This window comes from Colobus angolensis, unplaced genomic scaffold, assembly GCF_000951035.1.
Source record: "Colobus angolensis palliatus isolate OR3802 unplaced genomic scaffold, Cang.pa_1.0 Scaffold2, whole genome shotgun sequence".
Taxonomy (NCBI): Eukaryota; Metazoa; Chordata; class Mammalia; order Primates; family Cercopithecidae; genus Colobus; species Colobus angolensis.
In genome coordinates this window covers 16,740,498-16,757,703 of record NW_012115154.1, presented here as the reverse complement: position 1 = coordinate 16,757,703, position 17,206 = coordinate 16,740,498, and the positions used below count along the sequence as shown (strand labels likewise).

General features: G+C 44.7%; 1 long non-coding RNA gene across 1 annotated transcript in view; it reads left to right on the top strand.

Moving 5' to 3' along the window:
• Positions 1 to 17,206, top strand: part of LOC105511279 — a 30,907-nt gene that overhangs the window by 486 nt on the left and 13,215 nt on the right. The window lies entirely within an intron of this gene.

Here is a 17,206-nt window from a genome sequence, read left to right as displayed (position 1 = left end):
CTCCACCTCCCAGGCCCACGTGATTCACCCACTTTAGCCTCCCAAGTAGCTGGGACCATAGGTGCTCACCACCACGCCTGGCTAATTTTTGTATTTTTAGTAGAGATGGGGTTTCACTGTGTTAGCCAGGATGGTCTCGATCTCCTGACCTCGTGATCCGCCTTTCTCGGCCGCCCAAAGTGCTGGGATTACAGGCTTGAGCCACCGCACCTGGCCAACACTGGTCTTTCTTGCAATGATCCTCCCTGAGGATTCCATGTAAACACATACGATCTGCCGGTCAGAACAACTGGGTTCAAATTCTGATACCACCACTTGCTGGAAGCGGGACCATGGGAAATTGTGCCTGTTTCTTTATAAATAGTAGCATTAGGGATACTGAGCTAATAGGGGCGCTGAGAGGGTCAGCTGAAGCCATGCCTTCAAGGCTGCAGCACAGTGCCTGGAACGTAGGAAACAGTGCAATGAAAGTTGATTTGAGGGACTTCACTCGGGAGGCGGAGCTTGCAGTGAGCCGAGATCATGCCATTCCACTCCAGCCTGGGAGACAGAACGAGACACCTTCAGAAAATAAATAAATAAATAAATAAATAAATAAAAATAAAAATAATTTATTATTAATTAATTAATTATCTCACTCCATCACCCAGGCTGGAGTGCAGTGGCACAATTTCGGCCTCCCAGATTCAAGTGATTCTCATGCCTCAGCTTCCCGAGTAGCTGGAATTACAGACGTGCATCACTATACCTAGCTAATTTAAAAAATTTTATTTATTTGTTTCTGAGACAGAGTCTTGCTTTGTTGCCCAGGCTGGAGTGCAGTGGCATGATCTCAGCTCACTGCAAGCTCTGCCTTCTGGGTTCAAGTGACTCTGCCTCAGCCTCCTGAGTAGCTGGGATTACAGGCACGCACCACCACACCCAGCTAATCTTGTATTTTTAGTAGAGACAGGGTTTCATCGTGTTAGCCAGGGTGGTCTCCATCTTCTGACCTCATCATCCACCCACCTCGGCCTTCCAAAGTGCTAGGATTACAGGCGAGAGCCACCATGCCTGGCCTAATTTTTTATATTTTTAGTAGAGATGGGGTTTTGCCATGTTGGCTAGTCTGGTCTTGAACTCCTGACCTCAAGTGATCTGCCTGCCTCGGCCTCCCAAAGTGCTGGGATTACAGGGGTGAGCCACCATTCCTGGTCCAGGAGTTTATTTTTAATACAAATAATGACTAATATTTGTAGTCACTTGGAAATTATCTTTATATGTATTGACGGATTTAATTCTTTCCATTTGTCAGATAAGAAAACAGAGACTCATGAGGTTGAGCAATGATCTCAGGCCACATAGCTCATAAAAAGTAGCCAGAACGCAGAGTTCCTTGACAACCACATTCATCTCTGATTCCTAAGCTCCCCTTACAACAACAGGCACTCAACATCTGGGTGAATAAACTCTCCCACTAACAGACAGCCGTGGGTTCCTGGGCCCGCCTCTCTCTCAGTCCTCTCCTTTATCAGAGCTGAATGCATCTGATCACTCTGCACTGCGGTGTCAAATTGGCTGTTCTCCCTTTCTTTATAGGAGTCCTCTTTCATTCAGTCCCAATTGTGGGAAACAAAATTTTTACAGCCATGGAAGGGAAGATGAAGGGACGAAATGGAGAAGACTATAGATCACAAAGCATTTTGGATGCCATAAATCCTGCGGATACCCTGTAGTTCTGCAGCGTCTTTCTTTAGGGAAGCTCTAGTGCCTACTCTCTAATTTAGTCTTCTCTGTGGCTGTGGTCTTCAAGTTGGCATCTGTGGAGACAAAGAGGGAGGTCTTGCTGTGCCTGACCCTCTGGGATGTGGTACCACCCATGCCGACCTGCTCTCTGAGGCTTTCTGGCAGCACCGCACAGCCCTCGGACTGGAAATGTGGCTCTCACTGAAGCTGCCCAGAGAGTCTCTCAATGAAGATCCTCTTCTATCAGCTGGGGCAGCTGGAAAGAAAGGCTGGGGATTTGCTTCACACAGGATTTCATCTGCTTGGTGGCTCCAGAAAAATGCAAGTGTGCGTGTTCATCCACTTGACAAAGGGTGACTTAACGTCGGTGTCCTGTGGATGCGAACTGAAAGGGTTTGGGCAAAAGAAAGAGAAGAAGGTGGGCCTGCGAATGAGTTGAAAACACCATTCTGGAGGCAACAGCCGTGAAGCAGAAGGGAAGGAAAATGTGTGACCATACACATTTCAGTAGGAGTTTATAACCTTTTATGAACATTACCTCGAAGTTAGTCTCTAGACATATGACTAAAAACAAAATTATGCTGAACTGTGTGCCCAGAGAATGGTAAATGGGAATCAGGTTCTCGAAAGGAATGACGTAGGTCCAGGGAAAGGTCATGTTGAATAATCAAGGTCGGTGAAGGTCAAAATCACAAAGAAGGACCCTGTATTTACTCCCGTACTGACGGCAGCTTCAGTGGAAACCTTTGGCCATCGCTTTGCCTCTCCAAGCATTCGGGAAGGATCATCTGGTGCCATATTGTCTTCTGGGGACAGCCGGTCGCCTGGGGAGAGCCGTGTCGTGCTCCTACCCCTGTCAGATCTGGGCAGAGGACAGACAAAAGTCCTCTGGAGTTTTCCGCAGTGAGAGTCAGGGAAGTTCATCTAAGGAATTGGAACCAAGGTTAGAAACGTCTCTGGAGATGTTCTAGTTTTGTTTGCTAGCTCAGCAGCTGCGTAATGACACTCCCTCCAGCAGGGCACGTAGTTCACTTCAAATCACAAATGGTAGGGCCTTAGGATTTTTCACTGTCAGTTAATGATCAGAAATAGATTTGTTGCTATCTAGATACAGCCGTTTGTCCAAATTACTAGGATAAGATTCCCAAGAAAGCCTGAAATCGGATAGCTTTCTCCCCCTTATTTTAAAATAGACACAATTAAAATTATTCTGCTACAGGTGGTGGGTTTCTCTCCTCCCAGCATATGTGACTTGACAAATTGTGTGAAAATAGTTTTCAGAAATTCAATTTCTGTTTCAAGGGCACCAAATGTTGAAAGAAACTGCAGCGTCAGATGCTGTATGGGGTAGGGTTGCTGAAATTCAGTGCTCTGGCCAGGGTAAATGGGACCTGGTGGGTATGAGTGTAGCAGGGTGGGGAGTAGCTGGCTGCCCAAAGGGATGTGATGAACTTCAGCTTGACTGAGCCTAGTTTAAGTTCCAAGGGATTCAACCTGGTGTTTGGAAAATGCTCATTTCCTAGATCCTGAGTGTGCCGTCCTTTTGGAGCAGGACTGCAGCTGGCTGCTTGGGGATGGAAAGAGGCTCCCTGCAGGAGACAGTGTGGCCATACGCAGACAGGACTCAGCATCGCAGCCAGGCAGACTGAAAGGCAGAACCAGCCTCACATGCCACGATTAAGTCCATGGGGCCAGAGTAGGGTGGTGCAGACCGCTTCACACTCACACCCTGGAGACAGACCTCAGTGAAAAGAGTAGCTGGCCTTAGGGTTATGGGCCCCTGTAATTTGAGCTGTCTTCACCTTTCTCATTAATCCAGTATATCCCACAATGAAGCATCTCTTAACTTACTTCCTTTCCTTCCTTTCTTTCTCTTTTTTTTCTTGAGGGAGTCCTGCTCTGTCGCCCAGGCTGGGGTACAGTGGCGCAATCTTGGCTCACTGCAACCCCTAGCTCCCAGGTTCTAAGCGATATTCCTGCCTTAGCCTCCTGAGTAGCTGGGATTACAGGTGTGCACCACCATGCCTGGAGATATATAGATATATCTATATATCTATATATCTGTTTGGTATTTTCTTAGTAGAGGCAAGGTTTCACCATGTTTGCCAGGCTGGCCCCAAACTCCTCACCTCAGGTGACCTACCTTGGCCTCCTAAAGTGCTGAGATTACAGGCATGAGCCACCGGGACCAGCCCAATTTGTTTCTTTTGTGAGTCATTTTACAAAGCTTTGTTAACGGGCACCCTGATTGCCTATGGGCTACATCCCCTGAGATGACTAATAACTCCTCACATTTCAGAAAGCCAACAGAACTCGAGTTTCCCACTGCAATCAGTGATACCATATTCAAAACGGAGTATGAATCTTAGGTTCTCATCCTTGTTTCACACCTTATTTTCGATCCATTAGCAGGTCCTGCTGCCTTTACCCACAAGATATATCCTAAATCTGGCTGCTTCGGCCACTTCTGCTACAGCTTCATTTCAAGTCACTGCCATCCCTCCCTGCAACTACTGGAATAGCCCTCTAACTAGTGTTGTTTCATCTACTTCTGTTTTACTTAGAAGCTAAATATGTTTTTGTCATTCCGTTGTTCAAAATCCTTCGATGGCTTTCTACAGACATTTACACAAAATCCAGAATCTTCACCAGGAGACCCAAATGTGACCAGGCTCTTGGCTGCCCCGTGGCTTCATTTCCTCACTCACTCACCTTCCCTCCAGTTTCCCTAAGTAAGCTGGCTCCTGCCCTAGGGCCTCTGCACCTACGGTTCCCTCTGCCTAGACCACTTGCCTGGCTTCCTCATGTTACTCAGATCCCTGCTCAAATGCCTCCTTCCTCCTCCAAGAGGCCTTTGCAGGGCCACCCGATCTAAACCAGCACCTTCCTCCTTTTTCTCCCTCTATTTTTTCTTTTTTTTTTTTGTTTGTGAGACAGGGTCTGGCTCAGGCTAGAGTGCAGTGGCATGATCTTGGCTCACTGCCACCTCCACCTCCCAGGCCCACGTGATTCACCCACTTTAGTCTCCCAAGTAGCTGGGACCATAGGTGCTCACCACCACGCCTGGCTAATTTTTGTATTGCCCATCTGTTTTTGTAGAGATGGGGTTCTGCCACGTTGCCCAGGCTGGTCTCGAACTCCTGAGCTCAAGCGATCTGCCCACCTTGGCCTTTCAAAGTGCTGGGATTACAGGCGTGCACTACTGTGCCTGGCTTCTTTTTCTCTTTACACTGCTTTCTTCTTTATGGCACACATTACTTCTGGTGTTATATTATACATTTAGGTGTTTGTTATTTGTTTGCTTCCCTTAGATGACAAGTTCCACAAGGTCAAAAAATGGTTTGTCTTTTTCACTGCCGTATGTCCAGGGCCTAGAGGATAGCCTGACATGCAGTACAGGCTCATTATATATTCATTGAATGTACTGACGTCTTTAAAGTTCAGTTGGCATCTGTACCATCCATACCCAGCGTGGCCTCCTCAGGTTGTCAAGGTAAGTATTGCTTTCTCCCCGACAGGTAGGGTGCTTACTGTCTCACTAATTCTATCAAAATTGGCATAAATTGATGATTTAAAAAATTATAACAAAATGGGATGCCACTGAGGGAGATTAGACCCAATCACAGTTTTCCCCATAATTTCTCCCAGGAACAGGGATGGCTAAGTGGTTGCTTGGAGTGGGAACTCGAGGTGGGTATAGGAAGCTCAGGTTGAGCTTTGCAAAGGTGTTATAATTAACTTTGAGCCAGGTCTGTGGAAGACATGAATGTGTCCTCTTGCCACAACCCTCTCCTGCCCATCTTTAGCCATTCCAACGGCCACTCACTCAGCCCTGCCCTGTCACCTACTCTAGAGTGGGAAGAGCATATTCTGTCAGTTTTCTTATCCAAATGTGCCTTCTGAGGTTTGTTTTATTCCTCATCTTTCTTGCCTTCCAGTTGCCTGGCATCTCTTACTGCAGGGGACATCCTTTCCCTGGATGGAACTTCAGGATTCTCTTCATCACATCATGGTCTTTGTGGGCATGAGCTCTTTGGGAAGGAGTAACTGTTGTAAAATCTACGCCCTAGAAATCTCAAATCCCTAGCCTTCTCATGGGAGAATTTGGAATTTCAGATCTAAATTCATTTCAGGAATTTTGTGGTTGCCCCTCCCCAATACATTACGTCTTGCATTTTCCAAAAAGTGAGTAGAAACAGAGTAGTGCCCTAAGAACAATTCCTCTAATAATTGTGAGGATTAGGGCTTAGTGGCTAAGACCGAATGGGGGAGGGAGATGACCTTAGTTTCCAGAGGGGAAATGAAAGTGAGCCATTGCAAAGCACTGAGCTGAGTGGCTTTGAACACAAAGCAGAATTTATCGATCCAGTGAAATAATAGGAAAATATTTCATCTTCTGGACCTCTGCCTCGATAGCCTGCTAATATTTTATAAACCCAAATCAAGTACTATAGTTAAAATGCCAAAATTTGCTCTTGAAACCAAGTACATTATATTTTGATATTTTACATTAGGAAATCATGTCTTACTGGTAATACTCTTATTTTATATCTTTAAAACATGTAGTTACTATTTTTTTGTTATTGTTGTTGGACTTAACAGATTTGAAAATGTGTATGTAAAAGCTGATCAGTAAGGTCTGTTCCAGAGTTAACAGCATCATGCCAATGTCAATTTCCTGCTTTCTACAATGTACTAACTAGCGTTATGTAAGCAATCTTTGTGAGAACTCCTGGCACTATTTTTGCAACTTTTTGTGAGTCTTATACTAATTCAAAATAAAAATGCACTTCTTTGGTTTTTTTTTTTTTTTTTTGGTATGGAGTCTCGCTGTTGCCCAGGCTGGAGTGCAGTGGCGCGATCTTGGCTCACTGCAAGCTCCGCCTCCCGGAATCACGCCATTCTCCTGCCTCAGCCTCCCGAGTGGCCGGGACTACAGGCGCCCGCCACCACGCCCGGCTAATTTTTTGTATTTTTAGTAGGGACAGGGTTTCACTGTGTTAGCCAGGATGGTCTTAATCTCCTGACCTTGTGATCCACCTTCCTCGGCCTCCCAAAGTGCTGGGATTACAGGTGTGAGCCACTGCACATGGCCAAAAATGCACTTTTAAAATGTGAGTTTACATATTCATACGGCCTTTGAAGCAGGAGAAGGCTATGGGTTAAATTGTGTGCCCTGCCCCCTCCCAATTCATATGTTTAAGCCCTGACCCCCAGTACCTTCAAACATGACCTTATTTGGAAATAGAGTTGTTACAGATGTAATTGATTAAGATGAAGTCATGGGAGTGGGCCCTTGTCCGATATAACTGATGTCCTTATAAAAGGGGGAAGAGCCAGGCATGGTGGCTCACACTTGTAGTCCCAGCACTTTGGGAGGATGAAGTGGGCGAATCACTAGAGGCCAGGGGTTCAAGACTAGCCTGGCCAACATGGTGAAACCCCGTCTTTACTAAAAATGCAGAAATTAGCCAGGTATGGTTGTGGTGGCTCACACCTGTAGTCCCAGCTATTCAGGAGGCTGAGGCAGGAGAATCACTTGAACCCGGAAGGTGGAGGTTGCAGTGAGCTGAGTTTGTGCCACAGCACACCAGCAGGGGCAACAGAGTAAGAGTCTGTCTTAAAATAAAAAAAAAGGTTGGGGGCAGTATCAATATAGTCACGTGTACAGGGAAACTGCCATGTGAGGATGAAGATGGAGATTGAGGTGATGCTTCTATAAGCCAAGGAACACCAAAGACGGCCAGCAAACCACTGGAAGAGGAGAGAGGCCCGGACAGATTCTTCCTCACAGCTCTCAGAAGGAACCAGCCCTGCCAACACCTTGATCTTGGACATCCCAGATTCCAGAACTGTGAGACAGTAGGTTCATTTTTGTTCTGGCACACCCAGGAAGCAGACACAGATGGTGTTCTCTGTGTTGTTCTCCCCTCTTCCATGGTGGCCTCTAAACCTCCATGGACGGCCAGGCGCGGTGGCTCATGCCTGTGATCCCAGCACCTTGGGAGGCTGAGGTGTGCGAATCACTTGAGGTCAGGAATTCGAGACCAGCCTGGCCAACATGGCGAAACCCTGTCTCTACTAAAAATACAAAAGTTAGCCATGCGTGGTAGCACGTGCCTGTAATCCCAGCTACTCGGGAGGCTGAGGCAGGGGAATCGCTGGAATCTGGGAAACGGAGGTTGCAGTGATCTGAGATTGTGCCACTGCACTCCAGCCTAGATGACAGCGTGAGACTCCATCTCAAAAAATAAAAAATAAAAATAAATAAACCTCCATGGACTGCTGAGCACTGTGCAGACACCACTGCACAAATCTGTTTGAGGATTATGTAGGAGTACATATGAATGAGTGCAGGGTTTCCCCAGCCTCAGATGAGACAATAACACTCCACACCCTTTAGTTGCAGTATGTGGTGGACAGGAGTTTGACATCTTGTGAACTGATGAGTGTAAAGTTTGAGGCCAAGGCTTATGTATTGACTGTGACCTATGCCAGAGAGGTCTCCATGGGCTCTCTTTCGATTTGACTTCATATCTAGATTTTTTTCATGTTGCTCTGCTTCTGTTTTATTCACCTATTGCCATCAGTTTTATTTTTATTTTTTTTCTTTTTTGAGATGGTGTCTTACTCTGTCGCCCAGACTGGAGTGCAGTGGTGTGATCTTGGCTCACTGCAAACTCTACCTCCTGGGTTCAAGGGATTCTCCTGCCTTAGCCTCCTAAGTAGCTAGGACTACAGGTGCTCCCCACCACAGCCAGCTAATTTTTGTATTTTTAGTAGAGATGGAGTTTTATCATGCATTCCAGCCTGAGCAACGTAGCGAGACTCCGTCTCTTTAAAAAATAAGTAATAAATAAAAATGTAAAAAGTAAAAAAATTGAACCTCACATAAAGCACATAAACTTTGTAGCCAGCATCAGGAAGTCTTAAGAACTGAGATAACTGCTGCTACCAAATGTCAGTTGATGCCAATATCAAGCTTTGAATGATGAGTCTGTAAATCTGTAAATCGATGCACAGTCACAAATACGTAATTATTTCTATTTTTATTTAGTGTACATTTCATAGAACTTTATTTTGGAATTATGGAGCTGGAAGCAATATTAGAGGTATTTTGCAGAGAGAGATTTGGGGTGCTAAGTGACCACACAGTATCACAGGGCTTCCAAAGGCAGCGTGCTAGGCAACCCAGGAGCCTGAGCTGCCCACTGGGATGTTCTGCCCCATGAGAGGCTGTTTCTCACAACACTTGATTGGCATTAACCAACACACACACACATATATGTGTGTGTGTATATATACGTATATATACATATGTGTGTATGTATATATGTGTATATACATACATACACATATATACATACACACATATACACATGTATACATATATACACATACATACATGTGTATATATGTATATATGTGTATTATATATACATATGTGTATATACATATGTACATATATGCATATATGTATGTATATATGTATATGTGTGTATATATGGATATATATGTGTGTATATATGGATATATATGTGTGTGTATATACATATATGTATGTGTATATATACATATATATATATCCCATACCTTTTCCTGGATTTATCAGAAAAGCATGAAAAGTACTTTTTATGATATCCAAATTCATTTAGCCTTAAGAAACGAATAGAGATTTAAAGGAAAAATTCCAAAAAGCCTATCTTTTTGATGGACTTCCTTTTTGGCCCAGTTATTTTGCATTTAGGTCGTGACTTCGGAGAAAAGTTACCCCAAACACAGCCTGTGGAGGGATGTGCTCTGTTTTTAGATGTAAACCGCACGTGTATTCCTCGGGGTTCTCTAGAGGAACAGAATCCATAGGATGCATACACAGAGACAGAAATGTATTCTCAGAAACTGGCTCACACAGTTAAGAGAGCCTGCAAGTCCCTGGATCTGTAGGGGAAGTGGCAGCTGGAGACCCAGGAAGAACTGATGTTTCAGTTCTAGTCCAAAGGCAGGAAAAAAGCTGCAGTCCCAATTAGAAGGCAGTCAAGCAGGAGTAATTTCTTTCTTACTCAGCTCTTTGTTCTATTCAGGTCTTTGACTGATTGGATGGTGCCCAGCACATTGGGGAGGGCAATCTGCTTCACTCAGCTCACCAGTTCGAATGTTGATCTCATCCTGAAACACCCTTGCTGGTAACCCCGGAATCATGTCTGACTGAATGTTTAGACATCCTGTGGCCCGGGCAACTTGACACATAACGTTAACCATGACCGTGCCCAAGGCTGGACTAGCCCAGGTGCAATTAGAAGCATATTTTTCATTCTTTCTGTCTCTCCTTATACCCCAGAGGAGGCTGCCTTCATTCTCCCAACTCCCAGGCTTGCAGAAGCACGCACACCTGTGCAAGGTTCTCAGGCTCTGCAGCGTCCTCGTATGTATATATGTCTGCCCATTTGAAAATTATTATAATAGGATTTTCTATTGAAAATAGCAGAACCCCCTCTGAAGGAGCTTGGGTTTGAGAGTGTCCAGATCATTCTTAAATGGGACTCTGGGGAAGGGCCACCCAAGGGAATAGTGGACAACCCGGTAGGACCAGAATCCTGCAGTGCCCGTTATGGGAACTGACTTGGTGGACTAAAAGAAAAACTTTATTCTGTAAGAAAACGGTTACGAGCTTGTATTTTTCTTCCACAATGGAAAGCCAAAAACAATTTTTTTTTCATTGTACTTAGATCTATCTATCTATCTATCTATCATCTGTATCTATTTAAATATGTTACATAAGAATTTGCCATGTTAACCACTTTTAAGTGTAAAATTCAGTGGCATTAAGTACATTCACAATGTTGTATAACCATCACCACAATCTATTTCCTTTTTTTTTTTTTAATCACTCCAAACAGAAGCTGTACCCATTAAGCAGTCAGTCCTCATTCCTGCCCCGCTACACCCACCCTGGCCCTTGGTAACCTCTGTTCTACTTTATGTCTCTATGAATTTGCCAGTCTAGCTATTTCATGTGAGTAGAATCATACAATATTTGTTTTCCGGTGTGTTTCTAGCTTATTTCACTTAGCATAGTCTTTTGAGAGTGCTCCAGAATTAAGAACATTTCCAAAATTAACATTCAGAGGTCATAGAAAATCCTATTATAATAATTTTCAAAGAAGTTATTGTGTGCTGCCCTGATGCTATCGAACATTTACTCTGAGCACTTACTATGTGCCAGGCACTGTGCTGAGAAGGACACATCCACTGTTTTAAAAATCCTTTCCAGAACAACACAATAACGATGTTACCAGAATTATGCTAATATTACCGGTTGAGGATTGAAGTTGAGGATTAATGAGATTAAGTCAAATGGTTGAGAGTGGTAAGCCAGTCAACTGGCTCTGGGTTCCAATTTCTACTTCTTAAGCTCCACTGCTTCTCGGATTACTGTTTCCTTTCTGTCTTTCCTCATTGCACCTCTGTTTGAACCCTTAAATTAGCACCTACTATAGGCTCCTGAGTAGTAGAGTCACTTAGGGTGTGTCCTGTCTGCCTGTCAGGATGAGTTTCTAGAGAGAATAGGCTCTATCACTCATTTTTAGCTCCAGCGCCATGCACTGTGCTTGCCACATAGCAGGCACTCAATACATATTTGCAGAATTGAATGGAAGCACCTTAGTATGAGTACCATGGAATTGGGCTTTGGACAAAGACTCTAATTTATTTAATCACGGCTGTTGTTCTAAACCACAATGCAACCTGTTGGCTTGTTTCCCGGAAATTGACTTAATCACCCCACCTGCTGTATGGTGTCTTCAGTGCTGCCTCCAGAGGATTTTAGGAAGAAAAATTAGAACCAGAGATCCTTGTTGTTGCCTCAAAGCTGGTTGTGGGGCTGTGATTGCTGTTAATGGGTCCTTCTTCTGGCTTTTTTTTCTTTTTTTTCTTTTTTTGTTTTTGAGATGGTGTCTCACTGTCTCACCCAGACTGGGGTGCAGTGGTGCAATCTTGGCTCATTGCAACCTCCTTATCCTAGGTTCAAGTGATTCTTCTGCCTCAGCCTCCTGAGTAGCTTGGACTACAGGAGCACACCACCACACCCAGCTAATTTTTTATTTTTAGTAGAGACGGGGTTTCACCATGTTGGCCAAGCTGGTCTCAAACTCCTGACCTCAAGTGATCCACCTGCTTTGGCTTCCCAAAGTGCTGGGATTACAGGCATCAGCCACCACGTCAGGCCCCTTCTTCTGGCTTTTAAGAATAGACTTGGGCTGGGTGTGGCGGCTCATGCCTGTAATCCAAGCATTTTGGGAGGCCGAGGCAGGCGGATCGCGAGGTCAGGAGTTCGAGACCAGCTTGGCCAATATGGTGAAACCCTGTCTCTACTAAAAATGCAAAAATTAGCCAGGTGTGGTAGGGCACACCTGTAGTCCCAGCGACTTGGAAGGCTGAGGTAAGAGAATCGCTTGAACCCAGGAGGTGGAGGTTGCAGTGGGCCAAGATTACACCATTGCACTACAGCCTGGTGACAGAACGAGACTCCGTCTAAAAAAAAAAAAAAAATAGACTTGAGTAGGAGTCCAAGCAAATATAATTAAAAGCACATTTTTCATGTTTATGTCTTTCCTGTAACCCAGAGGAGAGTTGCACAAAGGCCTCCCTGCTTCTGACAAGCATGGATGATAGATTCAACTCGGCTGTGAGTGTGTTTTCATGAGAAGATGACGGAATTGCATCACACAGCAATGCACACACCCACACAAAGAGCCATGAGTGACAGACAACACCATGGGGGAGGGATTATGAGAGGGAGGACTGAGAGTCTGTGAAAGATGACAGCATTTACCTCTGTGTCCTCAGCGCTTAAGCCATGGATAAAGTTATGCAGGAAGAACAAAGACGAGGGAATAGGATGGAGGGCAGGAGTAAACTGTGAAATACGTTTTATTTAAGATGATGACATGGAAGTTATTAAAAAATGGCCCAACAGATTCACTGGGATGCCTGGTTTTATGAATAAATGTATCTCAGGACTTTCTCGACAGTTACTGTCCACAGGATGGCAGTTCTTCTCTTTTTCGATCCAGGTTAGTGTCAAGAGGATGGAGGCATTTAATATGATGTATTGAGAATTGAAACCCAGGGACCAATATGCATGCTGGAGTTACTTCTGCAGCTATTTTCTAGATGATGATGATGATGATGATTTTTTTTTGAGGCGGAGTCTCGCTCTGTCGCCCAGACTGGAGTGCAGTGGCCAGATCTCAGCTCACTGCAAGCTCCGCCTCCTGGGTTTACGCCATTCTCCTGCCTCAGACTCCCGAGTAGCTGGGACTACAGGCGCCAGCCACCTCGCCCGGCTAGTTTTTTGTACTTTTTAGTAGAGACGGGGTTTCACCGTGTTAGCCAGGATGGTCTCGATCTCCTGACCTCGTGATCCGCCCGTCTCGGCCTCCCAAAGTGCTGGGATTACAGGCTTGAGCCACCGCGCCCGGCCTTGATTATTATTATTATTTGAGACAGAGTCTTGCTCTGTTGCCCGGGCCAGAGTGCAGTGGCGTGATCTTGGCTCACTGCAACCTCCGCCTCCTGGGTTCAGGCGATTCTTGTGCCTCAGCCTCCCTAGTAGCTGGGACTACAGGCATGTGCCACCACGCCCAGCTAATGTTTGTGTTTATTAGTAGAGATGGGGTTTCACCATGTTGGCCAGGCTGGTCTCCAGCTTCTGGCCTCAAGTGATCCACCCGTCTTGGCCTCCAGTGCTGGGATTAAGTCAGTAGCCACTGTGCCCGGTCTCCAGATTAAATTTTAATTCCAGTTGTGGGCATCTGTTACTCTCCCTTCAGAGTCTGCTGCCAGGAAGCAGCAACACAGGTGAAGTTCTAGTGTTCATGTTCTTTCGTCCTTGTCCAACTCACCTGCACTCAGGCAAGGCTGAGCTATTGTCTCATCACCACTCAGATATGGGCCAATGATCAGAATATTGTCTGATGAGAGACTGACAGTGAGAGCACTTTCGATTTATTAGGAGAAGCTGGAAAATGAAAAGCCACTGAGACTCAGAAGAAGTAGAATTTCTGGTTTCTTGGCAAAGGTACATGTGTGAAATTCTCAGGTGGGAAAGCTTCCCTAGGGACCCTCAGATCAGACCCCTAAGGCTTGGAGCGTTCTAGGGAAGATGGGTCGCTAATGACTACGACAGTCACAACACAGAATTGGTCTTAATCTTTGTCAGTGGGTAGACTGATAAGGAAACAGACACATCGTGGTACAGCTTGTAACTGAGCTCCCAAGGATATGAACAAGCAGATTGTGGCCTTAAAGATTTGTAGGACTTTACCCTACACCTTTAGGGTAAAGAAGGTATCTTTATTCTAAAGGTGAAAAAGTGAAACAAGGATATTCAAACCAGAAGGGCCCACTGGATGGCAAAGTGGGTGGGTAGGCATATGTATGTATGTGCATATGTATATGTATGTACGTGTGTGTATTTATGTATGTGTGTATGTGCGTGCATTCACGAGTATGTATGTGCATGTGTGTGTATGTGTGTGCATGTTTAGGCATGTATATGTGTGTGCATGTGGTATATGTCAGTGTTTATGTGTGTATATGTGTATGTGTCTATATTTTTACACCTGTGTGTGTATGTGTGCATGTGTGCACGCATGTTTATGTGTGTTCCTGTATATGTGTATGTGTGTTGTGTGTGCATGCGCGTGCGTGTGTATATGAGTGTGTGTATGTGTTGTGTGCATGTGTGTTAGTGCATGTGTACATGTATGTGCACATGTATGTATACATGTATGGTGTGTATTGTGTGTGCATACGTGTGTAACTATGTGTATGTGTGCAAGTGTGTTGTGTGTGCATGTGTGTATGTATGTGTGCTTTTGTGTATCTGTGTATATGTGTGTATATGTATGTGTGCATGTGTGTATGTGTATATGTGTGAGTGTGTGTATGTGTATATGTGTATGTGAGTGTGCTTGTGTATGTTGTGTGTGCATGTGTATATATGTGAGTGTGTATGTGTATGTGTGCATGTGTTATGTGTATATGTGTATGTGAGTGTGTATATAGTACATACCGTGGTAATGGTGGTGGTATAAGTACTGCGATATGGATGTGTGTTTGAGGAGCAGAGTTGAGCAGATGGAGGCTTGGGAGATTGGGTGGGTGGAAGGTAAACAGGCTTTTTAGCAATACCACACATGTTGAGAATTTAAATATTTGGTCAAGCAAGAAAGTCAATAGTTGTAAATTGTTCCCTTGCACAGGGACCTGTTGTGGGTTATTGCTGTCCACAGGATAAGTGGTCTGGCTATGATTCAAGTCTTGCCACCTTGAGGCCGCTCTACCCATCTCTGCTGTTTCTTGCTTAGCCTGACCCACCCTCTGCTCCCACCCAGCTGCTTTATCCTCAGGTTCTGAAATATACCTGCCTCTCACTACATGCAAGTTTCCCCGATGAAAATGCCCTTCTATTCGCACCCCAGCCTCGCCTGCTGGGTCTGCCCCAGTGAGTCCAGCTTACACCGATACAGCCCTTTTCTAATCGGGAATTCTCAAATACTGCTGGTGGGGGTGTGAATTGGTGCAAATTGGAAAAAAAAAATGATCAAGAATTTCCTAAATGACAGGGAGTTCTCAAAGGACTAATAAAAACATCTGAAAAAGCTGTCCACTCCCATTAGTAATCAATGAAGTGCAAATTAATGCAAATTAAACTAATATTCAGATAGCATTTTCCACCTCTTAATTTGGCAGAAATGGAAAAATGCTATTGCACAGAATTGTCAAGGGTATGAGGAATGTAAACTGGGAAAACATTTGGGAAGACCCTTTGGCAATGTGAAGCAAATATGCGTACCATTTGATGGAGTATCCCACTTCTAGGTATTTATTATAAACTCAGAATGATGGATAAACAAATACATCTATTTATAATTATGTTATTCTCAGCAATATTTCCATAGGGAAAATTCAGTTACTATCTAAAGCTCCAATAATAGAGATAATGTAATGTAGTAAGGCAGGTAAAGTAATAATAGTAAAGTAAGTTTGGGGATAGTCATATATTGGATATATGCCATTGAAATGATGGAAAATGTTTAGTAATACAAAATACAATTATGCTCTATTGTTAAGAAACACTAGTCACAAAACTTTATGATTATGATTTGGGAATATCTCCAAGATTGCCTTCAGGTTCAATAGTTTGCTAGGACTCATGGAACTCAGCAAAGCAGTTATACTTATGGCTATAGTTTATTTTTTTGAGAGACTCTTTATCTTTCACCCAGGCTAGAGTGCAGTGGCACAATCTCGGCTGGTTGCAGTCTCTGCTTCCTGGGTTCAAGTGATTCTCCTGCCTCAGCCTCCCCAGTAGCTGGGATTATAGGCGTGCACCACCATACCTGGCTAAATTTTGTATTTTTAGTAGAGATGGAGTTTCACCATGTTGGCCAGGCTGGTCTTGAACTCCTGACCTCAGGTGATCTGCCTGCCCTGGCCTCCCAAAGTGTTGGGATTATAGGTGTGAGCCACCGTGCCTGGTCACATGGCTATACAAAAAATAAATTTCACTATACAGTGAAATGATATCGATTAAAATTAGTTTTGCAAAAAGATTCATAGAGCATGGTCCAGGTGAGGCCAGGCACAGAGCACTCAATCATCCACTCCCAGTGGTGTCATGAGCAAAGCTTATTTTGGGATTATAGGCGTGCACCACCATACCTGGCTAAATTTTGTATTTTTAGTAGAGATGGAGTTTCACCATGTTGGCCAGGCTGGTCTCGAACTCCTGACCTCAGGTGATCTGCCCACCTCAGCCTCCCAAAGTGCTAGGATTACAGGTGTGAGCCACCACACCTGGCCTACATTACTTTTTTAAGGAGTCTTTTTCTTTCTTTTGTATGTGCTACAGGGAATGGTCCCACGGGATCTCATGGAAGGAAGCGATCTCAGCCTGCCTCCTCTCAGAAACCAGAGCCCCAGACAAGGGTTGTGCGCTGGTGTTAATTTGGGAAAGTGATGGAAGGAACAGGAGTTGGGGCAGGGGAAAGCAGGAAGAAGGAAACAGGGTAGAGAAAGCCAGTGAATGCAAGACTGCACTGTGGAGCTGGTTGGTCACTGGCTCACCATCCACAGGAACCCTTTGAAGAGCTGTGGAGACTGTATCTTGGAATGATTCTCTTGAGGAGAAGAAGATAGTCATATTTTCTTACTGACTCTCCCTCACTGATTAAAGCTGCTCCAGAGAGTGTTAACTCCCTTGTGCTCTAGGTTTGCACGCCTGCAGTTGACTGTTTCTGGGTGGTGGCCCACTCAGCCGCAGAAAAGCCCTGGGGCAGCAAGTAACGGAAACAGGGACATCTGGGGTAGGTTCTATCAGAGTCCACTTGCACAATGGCTGAGTAAAAGGTGGGCTAAGGGCTGGGCACGGTGGCTCACGTCTGTAATCCCAGCACTTTGGGAGGTCGAGGCAGGT